Genomic DNA, 25124 nt, shown 5'->3' on the forward strand with positions numbered 1-25124 from the left:
AGTCCACAGTGCAGCCCCGTCACTATGAGCCAGAATCCAGGACCCTCTGCCCCCACTGCTGCCTCCACAACTACCACTTGCCCCAAGAGGCTAGTGACAGGACCCTAGGATATTGCCCCAAAACCTTGCATTCTCATGTCCTCGCTTTGCCAGCAGAAGAGTCAGGAAGAAATTCTGCACGTCCTCCTCACTTAGCCATGCATATCTTGGGCAAGGGTCTCTAATTAGCAGACCCTACATTGTAACATGAACCCTCACTGCAGAGGCATCTGGAAAGTGTAGACTTGAGCTCTCCAAGCTCTGTAGTACAGGAAGGCAGCCTGCAAGGAGGGTGGAACAGAGATTGAGCAAGCTAAACCACAGTATCACCAGCCAATCCATGGCAGTTATTGGAACTATTTCTATATGTTGCAGACAAGGACCCTGGGGCATGGAGATGGTTAAGTAATTTTCCCATGATAACACAGCAAATTAAAAGTGGAGTCAGGGTTTGAAACCGAAGGATCTGACTTCAAAGCCTCACTCTTTAAATGATCCCTTTCAAGAAACAACTGTTTGCAACTTTAAACAACATATTTATAAAAGAGATACACTTTTTTCAACTGCAGAAAATTACACCATAAAACTTTATTTTTTGATATTATACTATCAAAAAAAAACAACAACAACAATATGGGGCTTTAAATTTGGCAAAAGTGCCTGAAGTAGAGTTCACATATTTAAGATTTTTTTTTAATAGCCATTGTATAAAATCCAGCTTCACTTGTTGATAGAAATAGAAAGATAAAGTAACACTATTTCATTCAACTCAGCATGTTCTGGGAGAACAGACAGAAGCCAAGAAACCGCAACCCCTAGGATTGTCCTGCCTTCTTGCTGGGCCATGAGGAGAGGCAGATCCACGCCTGGAGAGGGTTCCATGAGTTTCCCAGTCCAAGAAATATATATCAAGGAGCTATACTAAAAACCAGGGACAAGCTGGTCAAGTTTGACCAATGGTTCCCAAACCCTCACGTAGGGCACAAGACCCAGAGGCCTGGGATGCAGGCAGGCAGGAGAAATCAACAAGCCTCGTTCATCACAGTGACTCTGGCCTCTGATTATCTTACCTCAGGATCTTTGGGTGACTCCCCTCCTTTCTTCAGTTTTATAAATCTGACCTTCACATATGGGGTCTAAAACCCCAGTCCACAAAGGAGGCTGGGAAGATGGCGGAATAGCGGGACCTAAGCTTACCTCCTCCCACGGATACAACTAAAACCCCAGGCAGCATAAATCTGACTTCCTTCCTCCCCATCTTCAACAGACAAGAAGAGAACATTTTAGGGGAAGCAAGAGAGTCTATAAATTCAAATAAAGTTTAAGATTAACTGAATTTTTCTTTCTTTTTTTTTCTTAATTCTCTGTGCTTTCTACGACCACGGGAAAGCATGAGTGATTTGCAAGGGTTGTCCCTTAACTAAGTATCTTAACCTTTGCAAATTCAGAGCAATGGCAGGCATAGAGGAATGATTAGATAGATGAATGATGGAATCTGTGGATGGATAAATTGGTAGATAGATAATACCAGGAGGGAAGGAGGTACAGAAACAGGGAGAGGAAACTTTCAAGGCCAGGGCTGGAACAAACACTGTCTCTCCAGAAATGTCAGGAAGAACAGTGTGGCTGCAAGGAACCTACTGGGGTATCCAGCAAAAAATATGCGAATTGCCAAAAGAAATAATAACAGCAAAAAATAACAGTCACCAAACTACAAAATGGCAAACAGGATGATTATAGGGGCACCTGGGTGGCTCAGTCGGTTGAGCGTCTGACTTTGGCTCAGGTTATGATCTCACGGCTTGTGAGTTCAAGCCCTGCGTCGGTCTCTGTGCTGATGGTTCAGAGCCTGGAGCCTGCTTCAGATTCTGTGTCTCCCTCTCTCTCTGCCCCTCCCCTGCTCACGTTCTGTCTCTTTCTCTCTCTTAAAAACAAATAAACATTTTTAAAAAATGTTAGAAGAGGAAGCCAAATGGAAAGAGAGACCTATGAAAAACCCTAACACCTCTATCTACCACCAGGTTCAAAGTCAAGTTGAAACCCATCATGGAAACTCCTGAGAGGAGCCTGCAGCTGCAAGAAATCCTACCAAGGTCACTAGTCAAGCCCTGCCTCATGGCAGAGCTGTTCCTAACCACCCTCCCCCAAGGCAGACGCTCACTACTGCTCAGGTCCCACAGGCTCACCCCTGAGCCTTGCAGAAACACTCCAAAATTAAAGGATCCCTTTGGCAGATCCCCGATCTTACCCAGTGGTGCATTACCAAAAGGAAGAATGAGCTGCCACGGTCAGGTCCAGCAGCCCCACACAAGTTGAGGAAGTCTACGTGTGCACCATAGGTAGGCTCCATGCCTCCCTCACGCCCCAGAGTGAAGGCAGCTCCAGACTGAAATAGCAGGCTCACCACCAAGCCTTCCTTGCTGCCATCCCCCCATCGCGGGGTCGTCCCAGCACTGGGGGTGGGCCTTGACCCCCGTGTGTGCCTGCAATACCTTGTTCTCATAAACAGCCTCATAGTTTTACTGGATGTTACCTGAACACCTGCTGACTCAAGACCCTCCTCCAACAGACACCCTATCCTGCCTGGCTCCTGCCTTGCTCTTGCCGTCCCTCTCCCGGAGATGGGAGCCCCCGTTGGCTGGAAGATGCTCTGTTATTCAGCGGGAGGCCACCATGCCAGCAGAATGCTAGGGATCTCCTACATCAGGGTTCCTGCAGCGGCATTCTGCCCACTTCACCCCTCTTCCCTTCATTCCAGCCCCACCCCTGCTTCAGGCTGCCTGCCAGAGCTCACCCAACACCTCCTGCCTTCCCGCCAAATCTCTCTCCTTCTGCAGCATGTTAACTTAGTGATAGAACCAGACTACTCTGTCCATCTACTATGTGACCTTGGGTGAGTTCCTTCACCTCTCTGAACCTCATCTATAAAATGAGGATAACAGGGGGTCTGGGTGGCTCGGTCAGTTAAGCGTCTGACTCTTGGTTGCAGCTCAGGTCATGATCTCATAGTTTGTGAGATCGAGCCCCATGTGGGTCTCTGAGCTGACAGCATGAAGATTCTGCTTTTGGGATTGTCTCTCTACACCTACCCTGTTTGCTCTTTCTCTCTTTATGTCTCTCTCTCTCTCAAAATAAATAAACTTTGGAGCACCTGGGTGGTTCAGTCGGTTGGGCATCCAACTTCTGCTCAGGTCATGATCTCGTCATTCCTGAGTTCAAGCCCTGGGTCGGGCTCTGTGCTGACAGCTCGGAGACTGGAGCCTGCTTCGGATTGTGTGTCTCCCTCTCTCTCTGCCCCTTCCCTGCTCATGCTCTATCTCTCTCTCAAAAACAAATAAACATCAAAACAAATAAACTTTAAAAAAATAAAATAAAATATAAAATAAAATAAAATAAAATAAAGGATAACAGCTTCACTGGGCCATGGAGAAAATTCAAGGCATGGTGTGCATCCTAGCCTGGTGCAGTGTCTGACACATAGGGAGTGCTCCCTAAAGGCAAACTCCCTCCCTTCTGCCTCCTCCCACCCCAGATGGCCTGTAACTAGTCCTACCTCTCTAAATCCAGAGATATGACAGTGGTCATTAAAATAAATTTGTCACTTGATTCTATAGCCAGGTGGCACATGACAGCCATTAATTTTTCACATGAAAAATGGCTCTGCTAATTGAAAAACATCAAAAAGATTGAGGTTTACACAAATGTTCAGCTCCGTTTATTTTTTCTAATTTACTTTTCAGCAGTCAGTAAGAACTTAATGAGCTCTCATTTATGGCTTCCTCCCTATTTATAGATATTAGCGCCTGTGGTGTTCTAGATGTATATACTGAGAGCATTCGGCCTGCACTACACAGCCAGCAGGGAACAGTTACAATACCCAGGCGAATTCCAGATGGGAATTACGGCTCCTCACACACCTAGCTGATACACTTACTGTTCATCAGTTAAACACATCAGCTAGTACCTTACATCAGCTGGATTCTCTTTTCCTTTCTTGGCATAGATTTGTCTGTCTTGAGAGTTTTTTATTGTTTTATTTGGTAGGAAATGAAAGTTGGTAACATTTATTGGGCAATTACTCTGTGCCAGGCCCTGTGCTGTGCCCTTGACGTGGATTGTCTAATTTTATCATGACACCACGCGGAAGGCGCCATTACTACCCCTGTTTCCAGAGGAGAGAACTGAGCTGAAGGGGGAGATTGGAAATTCAGACATCCAGGCCTCCCCAGGTCCAGAGCCCATTTTGTATTATTATATCTAGACGGCTGTGTTCTCTTTTCAGCAAGCAGAGCATCACCGATGAACTCTGCTCATTGAAGGAGGGAGATGTCAAGGAAAGAGGACCAGCCAAGAGTCAGAAGACCACAGTTCAAGTCCCACATCTGCCGAGAGTCCCCATGACCTTGAGCGAGCCCCTCACTCTTTCTGCTTCTGAGTTTAGAGATCTGGCATAGGGGTGGAGCTGGAACACTGACACCCACCCTTCTTCCTCTCTACCTGGCCAGCCACCAAAGACACAGGAAAAACTAGGGTATGGATTTTTTCTTTTTCTATAAATTTTTAATGTTTATTTATTTTTGAGAGAGAGAGCGAGGAGGGGAGGGGCAGAGAGAGAGGGAAACACAGAATCAGAAGCAGGCTCCAGGCTCTGAGCTGTCAGCACAAAGCCCGACGCGGGGCTCGAACTCACTCGACCGTGAGATCATAACCTGAGCCGAAGTCAGACGCTCAACCGACTGAGACACCCAGGTATCCCAGGGTATGGATTTCTTAATGGCCAGCTTTGTACCCAATAACTCCCAAAAGAAAGAGCCCTCCGTCAAAGCTGGAAGGGCAAATACAATTGGACAGAGGTCAAAGTGGAAGCCTCCCACCTCCTCCCCAATTTAGAGCTTAGAACCCACAGGACTGGAGGACGTCTCTCCGGCCAGGCAAGGGTTGAGAAGAGAGCTCTTTGGTTCCTGGGGTGGACAGGTCAAAAAGACAGAGTGGAGACACCAGGAACCCTGCCCACTAGTATAACATGACAAAACCAATCCTTGGTGAAGAAAAACAAGTAAGAGGGAAAAGGTGCTCCCACAGCCTCACTCTCCTGAGCGGAGAGCCCTGATGGGGAAGTTCCCTCCACCACTGGCCCAGGTGGGCACTTGGGGAGAGAAAGAGAAAGAGAAAGAGCCCCTTAATTTCTTCACCTGTAAAAGAACAGGCAGGACCACTGAGGCAAGAAGCCTGGGGGGATGGACTAGAGTAACAAGGAGCAGAGGTGGAAAGTGAATGAATTCCAGAGGTTTGCTGGTATGTGGCTGCACATCAGAGCTGCAGTTGGGGAGAGAGTAGAGTTTCTGGTTTCAAGAAATGGAGGATGATGCCCCTGGAGGAGGAGTAGGAAGGGGTCTTATTCATTTCTGAGTCCTCTGCCCCCAGCATGGAAAGAGCCTGGCTCAGGGTCAAGGCAGTATCTGCTGAACGAACAAGAGAAGGAACAGAACAGCTGTGGTTTCAGCAGCGCCCGGAGATAATAGGCTCATGGGGCTGCTGAGATTTGATTCATAATCCTTATGCAGGGAGGTTAGTTCGTGCTATACCTGTTCGTTCTGACCCCCAGTCACATAATTAACAGCCAAGGCGACAGCAGGCTCTATAAGAGTGTTTGCGGGGAGATCATAGAAATTGAAATAATTCACTCAGGAGATCAAGGTGTTACAGCTCTTGCATAATCACAGACCTCAGGCCTTGAGAAGGTATTCAAAACTTAGCCTGGAGCCCTGGGCCTCTGACTCCCCTTCCAGTGCTCTTTCCCTGCACCCTCGGGCAGGGGCAGAGGCTGCTGTGGAGGCAGAGAGCTACACACAGCACAGGACTCTGTGATGAATGGGGTTTGTCACCTACTCCCAGCTTTGCCATCATCCTACAACCTCCGAATAATCACCATCCTCTTCTTAGGCTCCAAATAAATGCCAGGGATGGGCAGAAAAAAAGAGGAGAGGAGATCTAATCCCTCCCCTTTCCAATATTCCAAAATTCTGTTCTGCAGATCACTAATCATGGAAAACACTCCATAATGATAAGAGCTCTGAACCCAAATAAAATGGGAAACACCACATGTTATATCCTCTTGTTGACAATTCACAACTTGTTAACAATTTAAACACCCTGATAAGTCCTGCAGTAAAGAACAGGGGCTCTCCAAAATCATTCGACTATTTTTCTCATGCCATACCTATTTAATATTCCACAGAACCATGTCAGGGAAAGACTGCCATAAATTAATTTCAACAGCCACGTGGAGAGTGCCCACTCTGACATCAGCCCCAAGGACCAAAAGCTCTTTAATAGAACAGTCTATTGCTACAAGTTTCCTATGCGGCCCCATGAGCATCACAAATGCCCCGGTCAAGCCCCAGGCTTAAGGCGCCCATCCCCAAGACTACAGGCATGCGGAATGAAACTCACACTCACCATTTGATCTCTGGGCAGAAGGAGGAGGAGGCATGACTCGGGCTGGCTTAACAGAGATTTACTTCCCCGGCATCCTTTGGAATGGATATCCTGCATGATTGAGCCGGGCTTTGTTCAATTCTCAAAGCAATTTGCCAGGAGTGAGAAAGGAACGCTTAGTAAAGCAAGTTGGTCAGTCCTGGATGATTACTTCTTATTCCAAAACAATTACTATAAAGGTAAAATGGGTTATGTTGCTGTAAAAAATATGACTCTCTCCAAACAGTAACACATGAATTCCCAACCAGAGCCTCAAGGCCACGGCCAAAAGCAGGCCAGGCATAGGAAGTACGGGGAAGGCATTTTTGCCCTGTCAAACAGCGCTGGTTTCAAACAGAATTAGAACAAACTAGGGAAGGCTAGATAAGTGGAGGGGGTGGGGAGTGATGGGGTGCCCTGGAGATAAGTACCTACTTGGCAGCCGGAGCCCATCCCTACAGGGTATCCTGTTTCCTTCTACCCAAACCCCTAGTCTCATTGAACCTCCTAAGAGAATAGGGCTAAGCAGGGTTTCTCAACCTTGGCACTACAGACATTGGGGTTGTGTAATTCCTTGTTGGGGCGGGGCTGTCCTGTACACTGTAGTCCCTGACCTCTATCCACTAGATGCCAGTCACACCCCCCACTGCCCCACAAGTCGTCTCCAGACATTGTCAAGTGTCCCCAGGGTAGGAAGTGAGGCAAAATCACTCCCAGTTGAGAACCACTGGACTAAAGCAATATGGGCCAGGTCCCTGGATCTAGCACATCTCCAAGAGAACACTGTGCTCAGGACTGGCCTCTCCCAGACAGCAAAGGGGAGGGTATTCAGAGGCTGTCACTTGTCCGGGCACTGAGGAGAACAGGAGTAGCCTGAGTCCCTGGACATGCTGCCCAGTGGCTGGCATCCTAACAGTGCACCTGCTCTTAGTGGGCAGCCATCATGGGGAATGGAAGCCGACAGATGTCAGGGAGCCCTCCTGACAAGCCCAGGAAACCATCCCAGGGAGCCTCTCCCTTTTCCCTACCAACCGTTCCTGTGCTATTGAAGAAAGGCAGTTTAAACTAAAAAGGTATTGAGGGGTACCTGTCTGGTTCAGTCGGTGAAGCACGTGACTCTTGATCTTGAGGTCATGAGTTCGAGCCTCATGTTGGGTACAGTTTATTTTTTTTTTTAATGTTTATTTTTGAGAAAGAGAGAGAGAGAAGGGAAGGGGCAGAGATGAGGGAGACACAGAATCCAAAGCAGGCTCCAGACTCTGAGCTGTCAGCACTGAGCCCGACTGGGGGGCTTGAATCTACGAACCACAAGATCATGACCTGAACCAAAGTTGGACGCCAAACCGACTGAGCCACCCAGGCGCCCCAAGTTTACTTTCAAAAAGCAAGAAAAAAAAGTATGAGGCATCTGGGTGGCTCAGTCGGTTGAGCAGCCGACTTTGGCTCAGGTCATGATCTCGTGGTTCATGGGTTCGAGCCCTGTGTAGGCTCTGCACTGACAGGGTAGAGCCTGCTTTGGATTCTCTTTCTTCCTCTCTCTCTGTCCCTCCCCCCCTCCTCTTTCTCAAAAATAAACATTAAAAAAAGAAAAAAGTAGGGACACCTGGGTGGCTCGGTTGGTTAAGCATCTGACTTCAGCTCAGATCATGATCCCGAGGTTTGTGGGTTCAAGCCCCACATCGGGTTCTGGGCTGACAGCTCGGAGCCTGGAGCCTGCTTTGGATTCTGTGTTTCCTTCTTTCTCTGCCCCTCCCCCGCTCATGCCCTGTCTCTGTCTCTCTGTCTCAAAAATAAATAAAACATTAAGAAAAGAAAAGAAAAGAAAGAAAAGAGAAAAGTAGCAACGTGTCCTGGAAGACTCAGGGAGGCTCAGCGAAAAGAGCTTCAGGGCTCTTCCTCAAAAGGCATTGTTCCTCTAATGGCAACAAGTGACATTGCTGTACAATGACCTCCATCCATTTCCCACCATTTACGACTAACCTCCCATCAGCATCAGCTGCCTGTGGACAAAAAAATGAGAGGACTGGCTTGGCTGGAAGTGGAAGCTGTGGTGTGGGTTGCGGTGCTGACATCTACTCAAGGTCGTTCATTTCAGCGGCCCTCGTTTTCTCCCCACCCTCAAATGAAAACGGTAGCAATCCCCAACCTCACGCGGTCATTTCAAAGTTCAGCTGGGACAAGTGCATCCACGCACTTTGTAAATGTAGAGCACCGGGCAGATGCTAGTTGTTTCTATGAACTCAGGAGGTGTCATGAAAGTTGCAAAGCAAATCCATTTTAATTCACTTAAAAGTAGATGCTGTGCAGACATTTGCGGAGGAGAAGCCTGGGAAGGAATACCTGCTTTGAATACAGTGATTAAGAGCAGCTAGGAGGGAAGAAAAGAACGTAGGAGAGTGTTTTTAAGATTTTAAGTGTGAATATTAAAACACCTCAAACTCCTAGGTACACTGAGAATAAAATAGCGCTGCTCTTCAAAGTGGTCCTTTCTGGCTCTTTTTTTTCCACTTCTTTAGACCTTTATTCTCTTTTTCCCCATTCACCTCATTTCCATTGCTGCTCAGGCACCTCAGATGCACTTAATTGTCATTGCCAGCCTCATCCAGAGCTCCTAAGAAGCATTTAACTGCTCATGGCACCATACCAGCCACTGTACCAAGAAAATTACTATTGGTGTGGGAGAAAGGGGGTGGGGGGGGGGGTACAGGGAGTGGAACGGAGGGGAAAACTGGACTGGACCGCACCGCTCTGAGGCTGTAAGTCCCAGACTGGATGTCCGAATCGGGAAGTGGGAAGAGAAACTACCATCGACGGGGCTCCCAGTGCCAGGCTCTCTGCCCCCAATCTTTACAGCACCCGGAGGAGGCCAGCGGTCCCCGAAGCACATTCCATGTAGTGCAGGCCCAGTCCTTGATTCATTCATTCAACCTGTGTGTTTACTGTGTATTCTCTGCACCAGGCACTGGTCTTGTTTAAAAAATTTTTTTTTTCAACGTTTATTTTTGGGACAGAGAGAGACAGAGCATGAACGGGGGAGGGGCAGAGAGAGAGGGAGACACAGAATTGGAAGCAGGCTCCAGGCTCTGAGCCATCAGCCCAGAGCCTGACGCGGGGCTCGAACTCACGGACCGCGAGATCGTGACCTGGCTGAAGTCGGACGCTTAACCGACTGCGCCACCCAGGCGCCCCCTGGTCTTGTTAACCGTAAAAGCAAATGGAGAAAGTCCCTGCTGTTTGCCACACACTTTCTCTATATGTTAACTCATTTAATACAACTTTATGAAGAAGATATTAGCATCGCCATCCCAATTTGACAGGTGAGAAGATGAAGGCACAGAGTTAAGTTATTGTCCAAAGTCACACAACTAGGGTGACAGGCAGGCAGACCTCCCGAAGGCCCCTGATGGTCCCTGCCTCCTGGTATTCGTGCCTTTACATAGTCTCTCCCCTTGAGTGTGGGCTGGTCAAGTACTTGTAACCAAGGGAATTTGGCAAATGCACACTTCCACGATTAGGCTACATAAGATTGTGACTTCCGTCTCGCTAGCCGACTGGATTTTTTTTTTTTTTAATTTATTTATTTGGACGCCTGAGTGGCTCAGTCGGTTAGGCATCCAACTTCAGTTCGGATCATGATCTTGCACTTCACGAGTTCAAGTCCCATGTCGGGCTCTGTGCTGACAGCTCAGAGCCTGGAGCCTGCTTCTGATTCTGTGTCTCCCTCTCTCTGCCCCTCCCCCACTTGTGCTCTGTCTCTCCTCTCTCTCTCTCAAAAATAAATAAACATTAAAAAATTATTTTAAGTTTATTTATTTATTTTGAGAGAGAGAGAGTGAGCACAAATGGAGGAGGGGCAGAGAGAGAGGAGAGAGAGAGAGAATCGCAAGCAGGCTCCTCGTTGCCAGCCTAGAACCTGAGGTGGGGTTCAAACTCACAAACGGTGAGGTCATGACTTAAGCTGAAACCAAGAGCCGGACGCTGAATCAACCGAGCCACCCAGGCACCCCTCCCCTGCTGGATTTGAGGAAGCAGACTGCCATGCTGGAGAGGCAGGCATAGTAAGAAACTGAGGGCATCCTCCAGCCAATAGCCCCCAGGGAACTCAATCCTGCCAACAAGCACACAGGCTTGGAATCACATCCTTCCCCAGCAAAGCCTTCAGCTGACACCCCAACCCTGGCCAAAACCTTGATTGCAGCCTTGTGGAAGACACTTAAGCAACGACCCAGCTGCACTTTCCCAGATTCCTGACCCACAGAAACTGGGAGATGATGAATCTGTGTTATGTTCAACCCCTAGGTTTGTGGTAATATGTCACACAGCAGCAAATAACGAATACAACTAGTAAGTAGCAAAGGTGGGGCTTAGGCTCAGGGAATCTGGCTCCCAAGTCCATATCCTTCCCCCACTACACGACACTGCATCACCTATCGTGTCTAGGGGGATATTCGAGGGCTAAGAACAATTTAAAATGTTGAATATTACAGGCCCCTCTTGAAGATTCAAATTGCATGAAGAGAAGTCTTACAGCAAAGAGGAGTCTTTTAACCTTGCCCACATTTACCTGATCACATAACTCTGTTCACGAGACACCTGTAGCCTTTTCCCAAACCAGGATCCCACAGAAAAAATTTTGGGAAAATCCTGAGACAGGTATACTCCCTTGATTTTGCAGACGAGGAAACGGAGGCTCAGAAAGGCTAAATAATTGTCAGAAGTCACACATGAAAGTGCTGAGCCTGGGCAGTGGAGAAGAAATAGCCTGAAGGAAGCATCAGTTGGCGGGTCATTGTGCACGACTTTAACCTCAACCCATCAGAAGGCAGCCAGCCCCCAAGGCTCAGAAGCCCGCAGGGCCCAGATGATGTCACCTGAGCAGTGGGAAAGAAGGAAGTCTCAACCCCAGTGGCCACTGCTGCAAAGTGAGTGTGGTGAGAAAGGCTGGGTGGGGAGGTGTGGCCTGGTGAGCAGGGGAGAAGGCGTCCTGGGATCTGTGTCTGGGCATACGCAATCACAACTTTCCTACCTCTTCGCTTTGCTTGGCCAAACGGGCCCTGAGTCCCTGCAGGTGCTGCCAGAAATGAACTGGAGAGCCGCTGTCCTCTTAAGCTGAGGGGCCATCCAGAATCATTCCCCATTTGAGGCAACTTAGCATCATCACACCTAATTAGTTCACCTTTTCAACAGACTCTAAAGAAATGAGGGGAAGGACAGAGGAACATTACCAAGTGGCTACACAGTTCCATGCTCTCTTCCCTCCCCCCATTTTACAGATGAGGAAACGGAGGCTCACAAAGATTAAGGCATCTTCTCAAGGTAAGGAAATGGTACAGCGAGGCTCTAAATGCAGGTGGGTCTGAGGCCAAAGCCCGGGATTCATCTACATGCAGTTTGGGGCAGGCAGAAGTTTAATAGAAACCCTCTCCCCTCTCTCTGCCTTCACATACAGGTGATGAAAAATGGATGCTTTGGGAGCTTCTGGTGAACTAGCATTGCGAGAGGAAGTCACCTGCCTCTTCAGCACGTGGGACACTCCATCCTTCCCACGTTTCAGAAAAAAACCATGACACTAAGAACACCTCTAGAAAGGGAACGTTTTTTATCCCATTGGTGGACGAATGTAGAAAAATGCCCTCAGGGTTAGCTTAGGGTGGGAGGTTTGGTTTCCTTTTAATAGCCATTTTTATAAATGAAATGAAAGGAGCTACACTTTCTGAAATAACAGAGAGGGAGCTTTGTCATCAGGACGTCTTGGAAGCTGCATGGCTCTGACAGAGCCGAGTTCGTCCACAGCAGAAGTTCCGCCTCGTACAGAGGCGTCATTTTGGTACACGGTTGGCATACCAATGCAAGCGGACTCCACAAACAGCACTCTGTGCAGACAGGCTGTGAAAGCAGACATCTCAGTATTCCGCGGAGCTACTCCTGGGCTCACATTTCCTTCTGCAAATGTGTGTGTGTTGTAAGGGGATGGCCACGATTCACTCATCAGTCCACAAAGGAATGTGGACGAGGAAATTTGCGTGTAATCAATTCACCCCCAACTCCGCACCCGGCACTGCACGTGCATTATTTTTCATAAGGCTCAACATGCGACATGGGACCTTCCCCCACCTGCTATCCCCGAGTCACAAATGAGAAAAGGGAGGTCTGAAAGGTTAAGCCACGGGCGCGGGACCACGCAGCTAGTCCATGGCCAAGCCAGGATCTCAGCTAAGTCCCTCTGGCTGCAAAACTCACACCCATCCTCTGCACCACGCTACTTTCTAAAGGAGAGATGACAGAAACAGGAGGGAGCAAACACGAAGGAGTCCCAACTCTACGCGCAGTGTCTGTGCTGGCCACTTTGCACGCTCAGTGCTTACAGGGATCCTGTAGGGCATTTCTCATTATACTCATTTCACAGATGAGAAGGCAAAAGCTTTCAGAAAGGGTCAGTAAATCGCCACAAGATAAGCCGCGGTCTGGACCTAGATGTTTCTGACTCCAAAGCCTTTGGATTTTGTTTTTCCTACCACCTCATCAATACTCATTGACACATCTGTGCCCCTCTTCCCCACCCCTCCACCTCCCTACCCATCCCCTTCCCACGTTGCTGCTGAAGCACCGACTCAAGGGAGATGAGAAACAGGGCTAGGAACTAGACCGGTCCTTTGGGCACCAACACATAGAAGGGGCTTGGGGGATGAGTGCTTCTTCTCCCCACCAGCTATGGTGAGAAGTGATGGATTCCAGGGTACAGCTAAGAATGGTCCTCATTTATGGAGTGGCACGTATGCCCTGAGGAGGCTTTGGACTCGGGAGAAAACATGTATTTGTTGCCTCTGACCCAGTTTCTGTGCTGGCTCAGCTTCAGTGGTCCCATTTGTAAAGCGTGGTCAACTCAACCATCCCTGCAGGCAATTAACCCTAGAGACGCACAGGCAGAGGGCGGAGGTGGTTTCTGGAGAGGTGCAGCACACGAGGCAAGTGCATTTGGTCCGAAGCCAAAATCATTCAAGCGCCAAGTGGCTAAAGAAAGTTCACACGAGACGGCACAAGCTCATCTTACACGCCTGCCTTCCTCTCCCACTCTCCCCACCTCTCCGTTCTAGAAGATCCATGAATGTTACATTTCAGTTTCCAGTCTGTTTATTTTTGCCTAGGTAGGAACCACTTTGCTTCATTTTTTTTTTTTTTTCTCGGATTACATTATGTGATTCCTGGTTTTAGTTCAATGCATCCATTCAGGAAAGCTTCTTAAAATAATGAAACATGTTTTTAAGTAAGTACTTCAAAAATGAGTCTCCATCTTCTTGCAGGAAGCAAGAGATCTCAACCGGGTGTTCTGCCTTGTTCAGTTTTGCCCTTGATCCCCACACAGCACGCTGCCTTGAGTCAAGGCTCCCTGTTGCATCATCCACTCATTTATTGGTTAATTCCCTCATTCACTAAAATGTATTTATCTATTTATTTAACAATTACCAAGTCATAGTCTGTGTTGGTTGCTTGGGAAACATGGTCATAGATGAGCAAAAAATAAACAATATCCTTCTCCTTGTGGAATTTAAAGTCTAGAGGAGGAGAAAGAAATTAATCACATATTATTCACATATTAATCACATATTATATATATATTTATATATATACACATTGTATATATATATATAAATATATACATATATATACATATATATAAATATGTACATATTTATATGTATATATGTATATAAATATATACATATATATACAAGTATATAAATATATATAAATATATAAAGTATATATAAAGTATACTTATATATAAATATATAAGTATATAAATATATAAATGCATAAATATATACATGTATATATAAATATAAATACATACATGTATATAAATATATATTTTTTATATATTATATATAATATATATAAATATATATATATAAGTATATTATATATATAAAATGAGGAAGTCATGCTAGGGCCTTGGAAGGAACAATCCATGGTGCTCTAAAAGCAGATAACGGGGGCGCCTGGGTGGCTCAGTCGGTTAAGCGTCCGACTTCGGCTCAGGTCATGATCTCACGGTTCGTGAGTTCAAGCCCCGCATCAGGCTCTGTGCTAATGGCTCAGAGCCTGGAGCCTGTTTCAGATTCTGTGTCTACCTGTCTCTCTGACCCTCCCCCATTCATGCTGTGTCTCTCTCTGTCTCAAAAATAAATAAACGTTAAAAAAATTTAAAAAAATAAAAATAAAAAAATAAAAGCAGATAACAGAAGGACCTGACCCAGCTGGAGAAAGTGAAGTTAGAGATGAGATCTAAAGAATGGGGCTGGAACAAAGGCTCTGGGACAAAGGTCGGGAGTGGTGCAGCCAGAGAGGGTGTGTGCTCCAGGAAATAAGAGAAGAGCAGACAGAAGGCTATCACAGAACTCCAGGAGGAAGGTGACATTCCCCTGGACAAGGGTGATGGCTACAGGGGGGAGAACAATGGACACAGTTATGTCATTGACCAGAGGGTGACAGGAGGTGCCATGATAGACGGTTAGCTTTGGATCTGGGGAACTGGATGCTATCACTGCTCCCTGGACTGTGCTTGGAACCCAAGCCAGAGGGAATCTCACATTCTTTCTGTCCCAGAAAATGCCAGGCCCCATTCTGGATTCAGAGTAGACGGAACAGAAAAGGACTTTCCTTCCCATGCTGACCCCACAACCCCATTTGCAGCCACTGTCTCAGCCCCTTTGACTGTTGTGACCTTGCTGTCAGCGTCCATCCTGTCCCAATTTCCATGGGCTTCTCATGCATTGCCCGCCCCTCCCCCCATATCATCCATTCATCTAGGGTCTGCATCATTGATGACTATATTTGGCCCCTCTGGTGTCAGTTCTTGCACACCATGAGGTCAGACTCTGTTCTTGCTCTGGTTCTTTCCACTATCCTTACAGGGCGGGCTTCTATCATTAAGACAATTGTAAGAGAGCGATTAAAATCCCTGTGACAAAGAACATGAGTGTATCCATTTTTAGTTTTGTTTTGGGGGAAGAACAGTAAATGTGTGAGAATGTGACAATTATCTACATCATTCAAGATTACCAGAAAGCAAGAATGAAAAGTGCTTATTTATTTTTTTATTTTTTTTAATGTTTATTTTTGAGAGAGACAGAGACAGAGAGTGAGCGGAGAAGGGGCAGAGAGAGAGAGACATAGAATCCAAAGCAGGCTCCGGGCTCTGAACTGTCAGCACAGAGCCCAACGCAGGGCTCGAACTCATGAACCGTGAGATCATGACCTGAGCCAAAGTCAGACGCTTAACCAACTGAGCCACCCAGGAGCCCCAAGAACGAAAAGTGTTTACATTCTTCTGTGAAATCACCACTGTGAAGACAGGTAGATGTTCTCGTGAAGGAATATTTACGAGGTTCTAGAAGAAGACCAAGCTTGAGTCCCCACTCAGCTGTTTGTTTAAGTAAACAGTATCAGGGAATTTAGATAGTCTTTCTGAATTTGGTTTCTTTCCTCCGTAAAACAGAAAAAACATCCACCCAACAAAGTCATTATGAGGTCCACATAGGGTTGTGGCAACCACAAGCCACTGCACACAAGCGGGTCTCGTTACTGCCAGCAGGGCTATGGGTTCATTTTAAAGCCTCTGTCCTCGTGTCCACCTTCTTCAGACATATTTCCTCTGCCCTCTGTTCAACAGAGCACTGTGGTCTGCAGAAGACTTTTGCAGAGGCCTGACAGATATTGTTTCTTCTCTCTCATCCAGAGGAGAAGGGAGTGATGCATTCCAGTCCCAGAATTTCAGCCCAATAGGGTCACTCCCTGGCAAGGCACCCTGACCCATTCATTCAGTCAGTGAATATTTAGTGTGGATCAGTTTTGTGATGGCCATGATTTGGGTGCTAGGGGTGCAGATATTTTTTAAAGACAGCATGCTTTAAGAAACCCATGGTCAGGGGACACCTAAGTGGTTCAGTTGGTTGAGGCTCTGACTCTTAATTTTGGCCCAGGTCATGATCACAGGGTCATGGGATCAAGCCCTGCCTGGGACTCCACACTGAGCATGGAGTCTGCTTAAGACTCTCTCTCTCTCTCTCTCTCTCTCTCTCTCTCTCTAATTAAAAATAAATAAATAAAAAGAGGCAGCCCATGGTGGGGTGGGGGTGGGAACAGCTAGGTCAACAGACAAGTATCATGATAAGACACGTACCTTAAGGCAGTTGGGCTTTTAAGATAGAATGGCAACCATGAGGAAGAAGACTTATCCAGAATCCAAGAGAGTCACAGAAGAAGTAAAACTTGAAGAGGGCATGGGACAAATACAGCCAACCTGTGATCTTCACGGGGATCAGGAGCAGGAAAGAGATGTCGACAAAAGACAGGCTTTCTTGAAATCAAAGGAAACCATATTGGAAAATAGAGAGACAGTAAGAATTTCCTCCTTATGTTCCTCTCTGGGTGGTTTCCTGTCAAGTAGGGTATTTTTCATCACAGAGGAATCAAACATTCCTGGATTGGAAAGTGAGACAATTCACGCATGCATGTTCTTTTCAAAGTGTGTTGCGACCAAACCCAAGACCTGGTAGGAGCCTATGATGAGTTGTCTTCGTTTCTTAATTCCTTTGCTCCCCCCTTTACCTGCAATGGACAAACATGATATATACCACCCACACTGACAAATGAGATGGCCACAAACCATAAGCTGAGCAACATTTGGGGAAAGCAAATATTTTTCGCAGCAATCACACACAAGCGTAATCAAGAGACAAAGAAATTAACAAACTCTTCAAGTTACATTCAACACCCCATCCCTGTCATTTACTTGAAAATATTAAGTACCTCAAGGCAAATCACTGAAGTGGCTCAACAATCTCTACTGCAATATTTAATGATGCTTATAAATCCTAAAATCCTTACGGGGCCATTCCTGGCTGGCAATGAACAGCGTTTGGTGTTTCTGAAATTGCAAGTGCTTAATTATGTCTAACAAAGTCGGTTATCAATAAAGTGCGCATCCATGTCTGAACTCAATTTGTCTCTGCCTCTGTCACTCAGGGTGTCCGGGAATCTATCTGAACAGGGTTGGCAAAGTTTTTCTATCAAAGTCCAGATTTTTATGTTTTTTCATAGTTTATGTTTTGCTAGCCATGGTGTCTTTGCCACAACTACTCAACTCTGTCACGGTAGGGCAAAAGCAGCCATAGATAACCTATTAAGAAATGACTAGGTCCCCATTCGAACAACACTTTGTTTATGGACACAAGAATGTGAATTTCATGTGATTTTCATGTGTCCTGAAATATTCTTCTTTTGATCTCTTTAGCCATTAAAAAATGTAACGACTATTCTTAGATCATAGCGGCCCAGAAACAGGCAGCTGGGTGGATTTAGCCTGCCAGCTGTGGTTTGCCCACCTCTGAGTTTGAGCAATGGGATGGGGTATGTTGAAATAGTTCAAAGAACATAAACTCTGCCTTTCCATAGTCCTTACACCTGGGAAGCCAGGCAAAATCTTTAACCTCACTGGGTCTCCATTTCTTCTCCCTGAAATGAAGACGATCAGAGAAAGTTGGTGCAAATTTAGTGAGGCGATGTTTGTAACACAAGTTCCAGAAGAGTCCGGATAGGTGGGCTCGGGAGAAACCGGAGTGCTTCATGTGCCAGTTGTTCTTGTTTTTACAGTCTGTCTTTCTACCTTTGTTTTTCATTTCTTTCTCTTATTTTGTATTTACTGTTCCCTTGTAGCAATGGATTCAATGATGATGCACGAAAATGGATTTGTTCCCAACAGGAGGAAAACCAGCCCCCTCCCTTGTTGACTTGAACGCTCCCAGCCTGACGTTTTCCCCTTGGTGTCAGTGCCAGAACTGGCCCCTGGAGGGCTGGGTATCAGCTACCATTACATATCAGGGAGAGACTAATGAAGCCACAATTGATTCATCAAGCTGGGTGCCATTTCCCTGTGAAGGCATCCCATTAGGGATGCAATGTCTCTCTGAGAGGATTTACGGTAGCAGCAAATGTCAGTGGCAATTATATATGTTTCATCTTTCTTAACAGAGCTGCCACCCACTCCCCCCACCTTCCTCCAGCTCCCCAGGGTTTGCAGTGATCACAGCTTCCAATCACAAAACTACGGGTCAGAGCTTCCTCCCCCAAGTGCAGTGTGTCCCACAGGCTAGATGGAGGTGGGGAGACATCCCTCCCCATCATGGAAGGAAAAAGTGAACAACGAGACCCAGGAAGAAAGGGGGTGGGGGTGGCCTGAGATTCCTGAGAGCTGGAGAATAGAATCCAAGTGGAGTCTTCAGAACCACCAAAACTTGATCCTTTCCAATTGTGAAAATATCCAGAAGCTATTTTACAAAGGCATGTTCTGACTTACTTCTTCTTGAGGAATGGGAGCAGATAAATCCCCTTTTCAAGTGATTTCTATCAGACCATGAGAACACCCAGGAAGTCTATTCCCTCTGGCCAAGACTCCACAGTTGAACAGGTGTCCTCAGGAAGAGTAGATGAATTATATTAGGAACAGTGATGCTTTGGAATTAGGAGTCAATGCCCAAATGCCACTTACTGGCTTGTGACCCTGAACATACCCAAACGAGATACCTGGTGAGACAGTACCTGTTGAGCTGCTGGGTTTCCCTATTAGTGTTTCTTCCAAGAAGTTCTATATGATCATAAATTCCTCTCCAAAGGTTTTTGCCTTCAGTGAGATTTTTTTTTTAAGTTTATTTATTTATTTTGAGAGAGATCGCAAGCAAGGAAGGGGCAGAGAGAGGGAGAAAGAGAATCCCAAGAAGCCTCCACACTGTCAAAGGAGCTCAATGTGGGGGGCTCAAACCCACAAACCGTGAGACCATGACATAAGCCAAAACCAAGAGTCAGATGCTTAACTAAGCCACCCAGGCACCCAGCCTTCAGTGAGATTCTTAATGGCGGGGGGGGGGGGGAGTACCTCATATCCCTCACTATCTCCAGTAACTAGCAGAGTACCTGGACCCAGCAAGTGCTCAAAAGGTCCAAAGTCTACCTATTGACTTAGGAGTTTTGGAAAAGGGGAACAGAGAAACTAGAGGGAGTGCAATTATTAATGAAATAGTTCAAGATAATTCCCAGATTTAATGTTTCTACACAGAAAGTTCCACTGAGTACCCAGAACAGAGATGCAAAAAGCCACATACCAAGACATGTCATTATAAAGCCCTGTTTTACCAAAAATAATGTACTCCAAAAGTTTCCACAGGAAAATATTTTTTAAGTTAACTTGAAAGTAAATAGAATTTTAATATTATCCTTTTTCTCAGTAATAACACTGTATGTCAGAAGAACAATGCCCCAAAATACTAAAGGAGTTAATTTTCAGACTTAGGTAGATATTTTCATACACACACATTCTTAAAAAAAAAAATTATCTTGGGGCACCTGGGTGGCTCAGTTGGTTAAGCATCCAACTTTTAGATTCAGCTCAGGTCATGATCTCATGATTTGTGAGTTCCAGATCTGCATCGGGCTCTGCACTTATGGTGCAGAGACTGCCTGAATTCTCTCTTTCTCTTCCTCTCTCTCTGCCCTTCTCATGCATGCACTCTCTCTCTCAAAAGAAATACACCCCAAAAACAAATAATCCAGTGAAGAAATCGGCAAAAGTCATGAATAGACACTTCTCCAAAGAAGACATCCAGATGGCCAACCAACACATGAAAAAATGCTCAACTTCACTCATCATCAAGGAAATATAAACCAAAACCACAATGAGATACCACCTTATACCTGTCAGAATGGCTAACATTAACAACTCAGGCAACAACAGATGTTGGCGAGGATGCGAAGAAAGAGGATCTCTTTTGCATTGTTGGTGGGAATGCAAGCTGGTGCAGCCACTCTGGAAAACAGTATGGAAGTTCCTCAAAAAACTAAAAATAGAACTACCTTACAACCCAGCAATTGCACTACTAGGTATTTATCCAAGGGATACAGTGTGCTGTTTCAAAGGGACACTTGCACCCCAATGTTCATAGCAGCACTATCAACAAAAGCCAAAGTATGGAAAGAGCCCAAATGTCCATCGATGGATGAATGGATAAAGAAGATACACACACACACACACACACACACACACACACACACACACAATGGAGTATTAATCAGCAACCAAAAAGAATGAAATCTTGCCATTTGCAACTATGTGGATGGAACTGGAGGGTATTATGCTAAGTGAAGTTAGAGAAAGACAAAAATCATGACTTCACTCATATGAGGACTTTAAGAGACAAAACAGATGAACATAAGGGAAGGGAAACAAAAATAATATAAAAACAGAGGGGGACAAAACAGAAGAGACTCATAAATATGGAGAACAAACTGAGGGTTACGGGAGGGGTTATGGGAGGGGGATGGGCTAAATGGATAAGGGGCACTAAGGAATCTACTCCTGAAAAAATTGTTGCACTATATGCTAACTAATTTGGATGTAAATTTTTAAATAAATAAATAAATAAATAAATGTAGTAAAAAAAATAAAAAGAAATAAAGAAATAAACTTAAAACAATTATATCTAATACACCTTATTTTAGGAAGTTATTTGAGAATGTGCTAGAGCAAAACAAGGAACCAAACCAAGAAAATGGAAGATGTGGGACCAGGAAACAGAGGATAACAACCAAGAAAGGAGATGGAGAATCCCAGATTCCAGATGAGGGCAGAAGGAAAGGTCCCAGGAAGCAGATACTTGATCTAATGGCACAGCATGGGACGGGGGTGGGGGTGGGGTGAATATAAAGGAACGCAATGCAAGAAATTAAATGTAATCAGAATACACCACTTCCTTTTGTAGTAAATAATATTTACTTAGTCATAATAATGGAAATACCCTTTAACTGAAAAAAACAAAATTGCCATATTGGAAGAATTGTACAGGGGAGGGGAGACTAGTGCAATAGATACTAATCCTCTATTTATTATAGCAGGAATCCTCTATTTGTTATAGCAGGAAGAAAACAGAAAATGTCTAAGAATGATAGATCACGAAATAATAGCATGAGCGTATTACTTATAGAAGTAACTACCAGAGGGAAGGACTAAAGGGACTCAAAATGGCAGCCTCCAAGGGGCACCTGGGTGGCTCAGTCAGTAGAGTGCCTGACTTCTGCACAGAGCCTGCCTGCTTCAGATCCTCTGTCTCACTCTCTCTGCCCCTCCCCCGTTTGCACACAACTCACTCTCTCTCAAAAATAAACAAACCTTAAAAAAAAAAAAAAAAAAGAATGGCAGCCTCCAAGAAGTAGGACTGAGGGTTAGGAGGGGTGAGGCAGGGGACGTTTTTTCATTGTAAACTTTTGGTATCACTTGATTTCTAAACCATGCATATTACTGCTTTCACAAAAATTTTTAAATCTAAGTGAAGTATGACATGAAACACTAAATCTGATGGACAAAGACTTGAGGAAGAACACAAATCAACTCAGGGACTGGGGGCTTTGGGTGTTTGTTTTCTTTCCCTTTGTCACATTTTGTTGTAGTGTGAAATTGTATATATGTCTACAAATATACATACATTATATGATTATATGTTATATAATTATTGTTACATATGATACCTTTTTATATCTATTTTATACATATTTCTTTTTACATCAGGCCTAATTTCCGGACCTGATATAACATGAAAATGTTTAAATTGTTACAAAGAGGATTCTAGGAAGATGGCAGCCACGGGATCATAATTTCTCAATTATCTCCATATCAAAAGCAAACAAATAAACAAAAAGCAACCAAATAACAAAATCAAACACAGACAACATTTACATCAAAGTGTGACCAGGTGTACTCATGAACCCCAAAATACAAATGAGTGGGGATAAACCACAAAGGCCACAAGACCTGAGCACTATCAGTATCTGTGCAGGAGGCAGTACCAGAGAAGTCACCGGGGAGCACCCAAGAACAGGAGCGCCTTGATAGAGGTCGCAGATCCTCTCTAGGAAACATGGAGGGCCATTCTCAAAACAGCAGCTGAAATGGGGAAGAGTCTAGCCCTCTCCCACCCTGGGTGAGCAGAAGGGGTGTGCGGTAAAGACCGAGGGCTCGCTTACTTCCAGCATGGGGCTCCATACCCGGGAAACACTGCACACAGAAAGACAGGTCCTTAAAACAAAATAAAACTATGACTGTTTCCAATCAAGCTCAAACACATTTTTCAAACAAGACATAAAAGAACGTTATAGATCAGAATTGGAAAAACTCAGAAGTGAGGTGACAGATACCCAGGAAAGAACAGAAAACGAAAGAAACACTCCATTTCAGAAATGAAGACTAGACCAGAGGGAACACAAGATCAGACAGACACAACGTGTTTCTTAAGAGAAATAGGGGAAAATGGGGAGAGGGGATGATTAAAATTAAAAGATATAAAGAATAAATACAAAAACAAGACTGATAAGTATTAAAGACAGGCAAAGAATATCAGACAGACAGTAGAGCTCCTGAAGAAGAAAACCCACACAAGGGAACAAAACAGATACTGAAAAGCATAATTCAAGAAAACTTTCCTGAGTCACTATATTGTACACCTGAAACTTATAAAAGACTGTATGTTAACTACACTGGAATTAAAATACAATTCATTAATTAATTAACTAATTAATAACAATAACACTTAATAAAAAAAGAAAGAAAGGGGCACCTGGGTGGCTCAGTTGGTTAAGCAACTGACTCTTGATGTCGGCTCAGGTCATGATCTCACTGTTTGTGAGTTCAAACCCCACGTCAGGCTCTATGCTGACAGTATGGAGCCTGCTTGGGATTCTCTCTCTCTCCCTCTCTCTCTGCCCCTCTTCCCCACTCACTTGTGTGCTAGAAAGAAAGAAAGAAAGAAAGACTTTCCTGAAATAAAAAAAAAAAATTCAAAACCTCACATTGGAAGAGCAGACCTCATACCTGAAAATGTGGACCCAGAATGACTAGCACCAAGACAGTCCAGTACAATTACCCAGGACTTTTAAAGAAAAAAAGAAAAAAAAAGAAAAAAAAAACTCCTTTAACCATCTAGAAAATAAGAACATGTGACTTGCTAACCACACTTTATGCCGAAAGGAAAAGGAGAAACATATTTAAGATACTCAGAAGGAAAGTATGAGACCAAAATTTTGTATCTAGTGAAACTGACCTTCAAGTGGAAAAGGCTGTTGGTGGTCGAACCCAGGAGCTTCCAAGTGGGAGTTGAACCAGCCCCCAGATGGGTTGGGCGAGGAGAGACGGAAGAAAGAGGCAGGCAGCTCTAGTTGGGCAGGTGCGGGGTGAACAAGCAAGAGAACTTACTTCCCAGGCTGGTCTAGGGTTGCTTAAAGAAGAGTCCATCTCAACCTACACCCACCAGAATCTGTAAACCTTCTGTGGAGGCCTTAATGGGGTTCAACCACATGGATCGTCCAGATTCCAACAGATGCTGAGTCAGGGCTGCATCCTGCAGACAGCTTCTAGCGTGGGGAACGCAAGCAGGAAGCACACTCCAAGGACAGCGGAGGGGGTGACGAGCCTCGGGTTACCAGAGTTCAGTTCCTGGGTCAACTGGTGGTCATGTCCTCTCCATGACCTCTTCCACACAGGCACAGACAAAGCTTAGCAACATGGAATAGATTCGCCAACGCCCCCCACCCAGTTCTATCCATTGAAAATGTTTAACACAGTAACCAACCTCAGTAGCAGTGATCATCACTGGCAAGACTGTGTGGTTCTGAAATACAATGTCTCACTCAAAGAAAGCAGTGATTCTCAGAGAAACGGCTCCTTCCAGGTCTGGAGCAGCAAATATGCAAGGTGAACCTGGAACATCCTGTCATACCAAATAGCGAGGAAGCAATTAAAAAACCACTAGAGCATGTCTCTAGGGCTCAGAACAAACTTGAAGAAGCTTCCACTGCTCCAAGACAATAAATGCAATAGATTAAAACCCATCAGATACTTAAGTCCATAGGTTTGTAATAATATGTACATGTACATGTTTTTTTTTTAAACTACAAGTCACTATCAGAGCATGATAGGAAACTAACTCGTCTTGAAAACTGGTCAGTAAACGGAAATAATCCAGCATTTATCCTGCCATTCCTAAATGACTGGTTACCAACATTTGGTAACCAAATAGTAAATGAGGGTATCTCTTTATAAAGGTATTCCAACTAATAAATGAAAAGGGGGCACTGGGTGGTTCAGTCGGTTAAGCATCCGACTTTGGCTCAGGTCATGATCTCACAGTTTGTGGGTTGGAGCCCCGCTGACAGCTCAGAGCCTGGAGCCTGCTTCAGATTCTGTGTCTCCCTCTCTCTCTGCCCCCCTCCTGCAGGCACTCTGTCTCTCTCTCAAAAATAAATAAACATTAATAAATGAAAAAGAAATGACAGAATTAGAATATCACCATTTTGCAACTTTTCATGAACATAAGCATAAAAAGAAAGACTATCAGACATTACCCACCTCCCATAGTCATGTCTAAGACCACCTACAGTTTGCTAAAGAAACTGACCCTGAATTCTGAGCCAGTCTCTGATCTATCTGCCAGTTTGTAAGAAATATAGAAGACCAAAAAAAAAAAAAAAAAGAAAAAGAAAAAGAAAAAAGAAATATAGAAGACCAA

At 45.1% G+C, this 25124-nt stretch overlaps 1 long non-coding RNA gene across 1 annotated transcript in view; it reads right to left on the minus strand.

Annotated features, from left to right (window-relative positions):
• LOC125152121 (uncharacterized) overlaps positions 1–23973 on the minus strand; it is a 156534-nt gene extending 132561 nt beyond the window's left edge. Inside the window, exon 1 of the long non-coding RNA XR_007147050.1 lies at positions 23661–23973. This is a non-coding gene — a long non-coding RNA (uncharacterized LOC125152121). The remainder of the gene's footprint in view (positions 1–23660) is intronic.
• Positions 23974–25124: the final 1151 nt, after the last annotated feature.

Source organism: Prionailurus viverrinus, chromosome E1 (assembly GCF_022837055.1).
Source record: "Prionailurus viverrinus isolate Anna chromosome E1, UM_Priviv_1.0, whole genome shotgun sequence".
Lineage (NCBI taxonomy): Eukaryota > Metazoa > Chordata > Mammalia > Carnivora > Felidae > Prionailurus > Prionailurus viverrinus.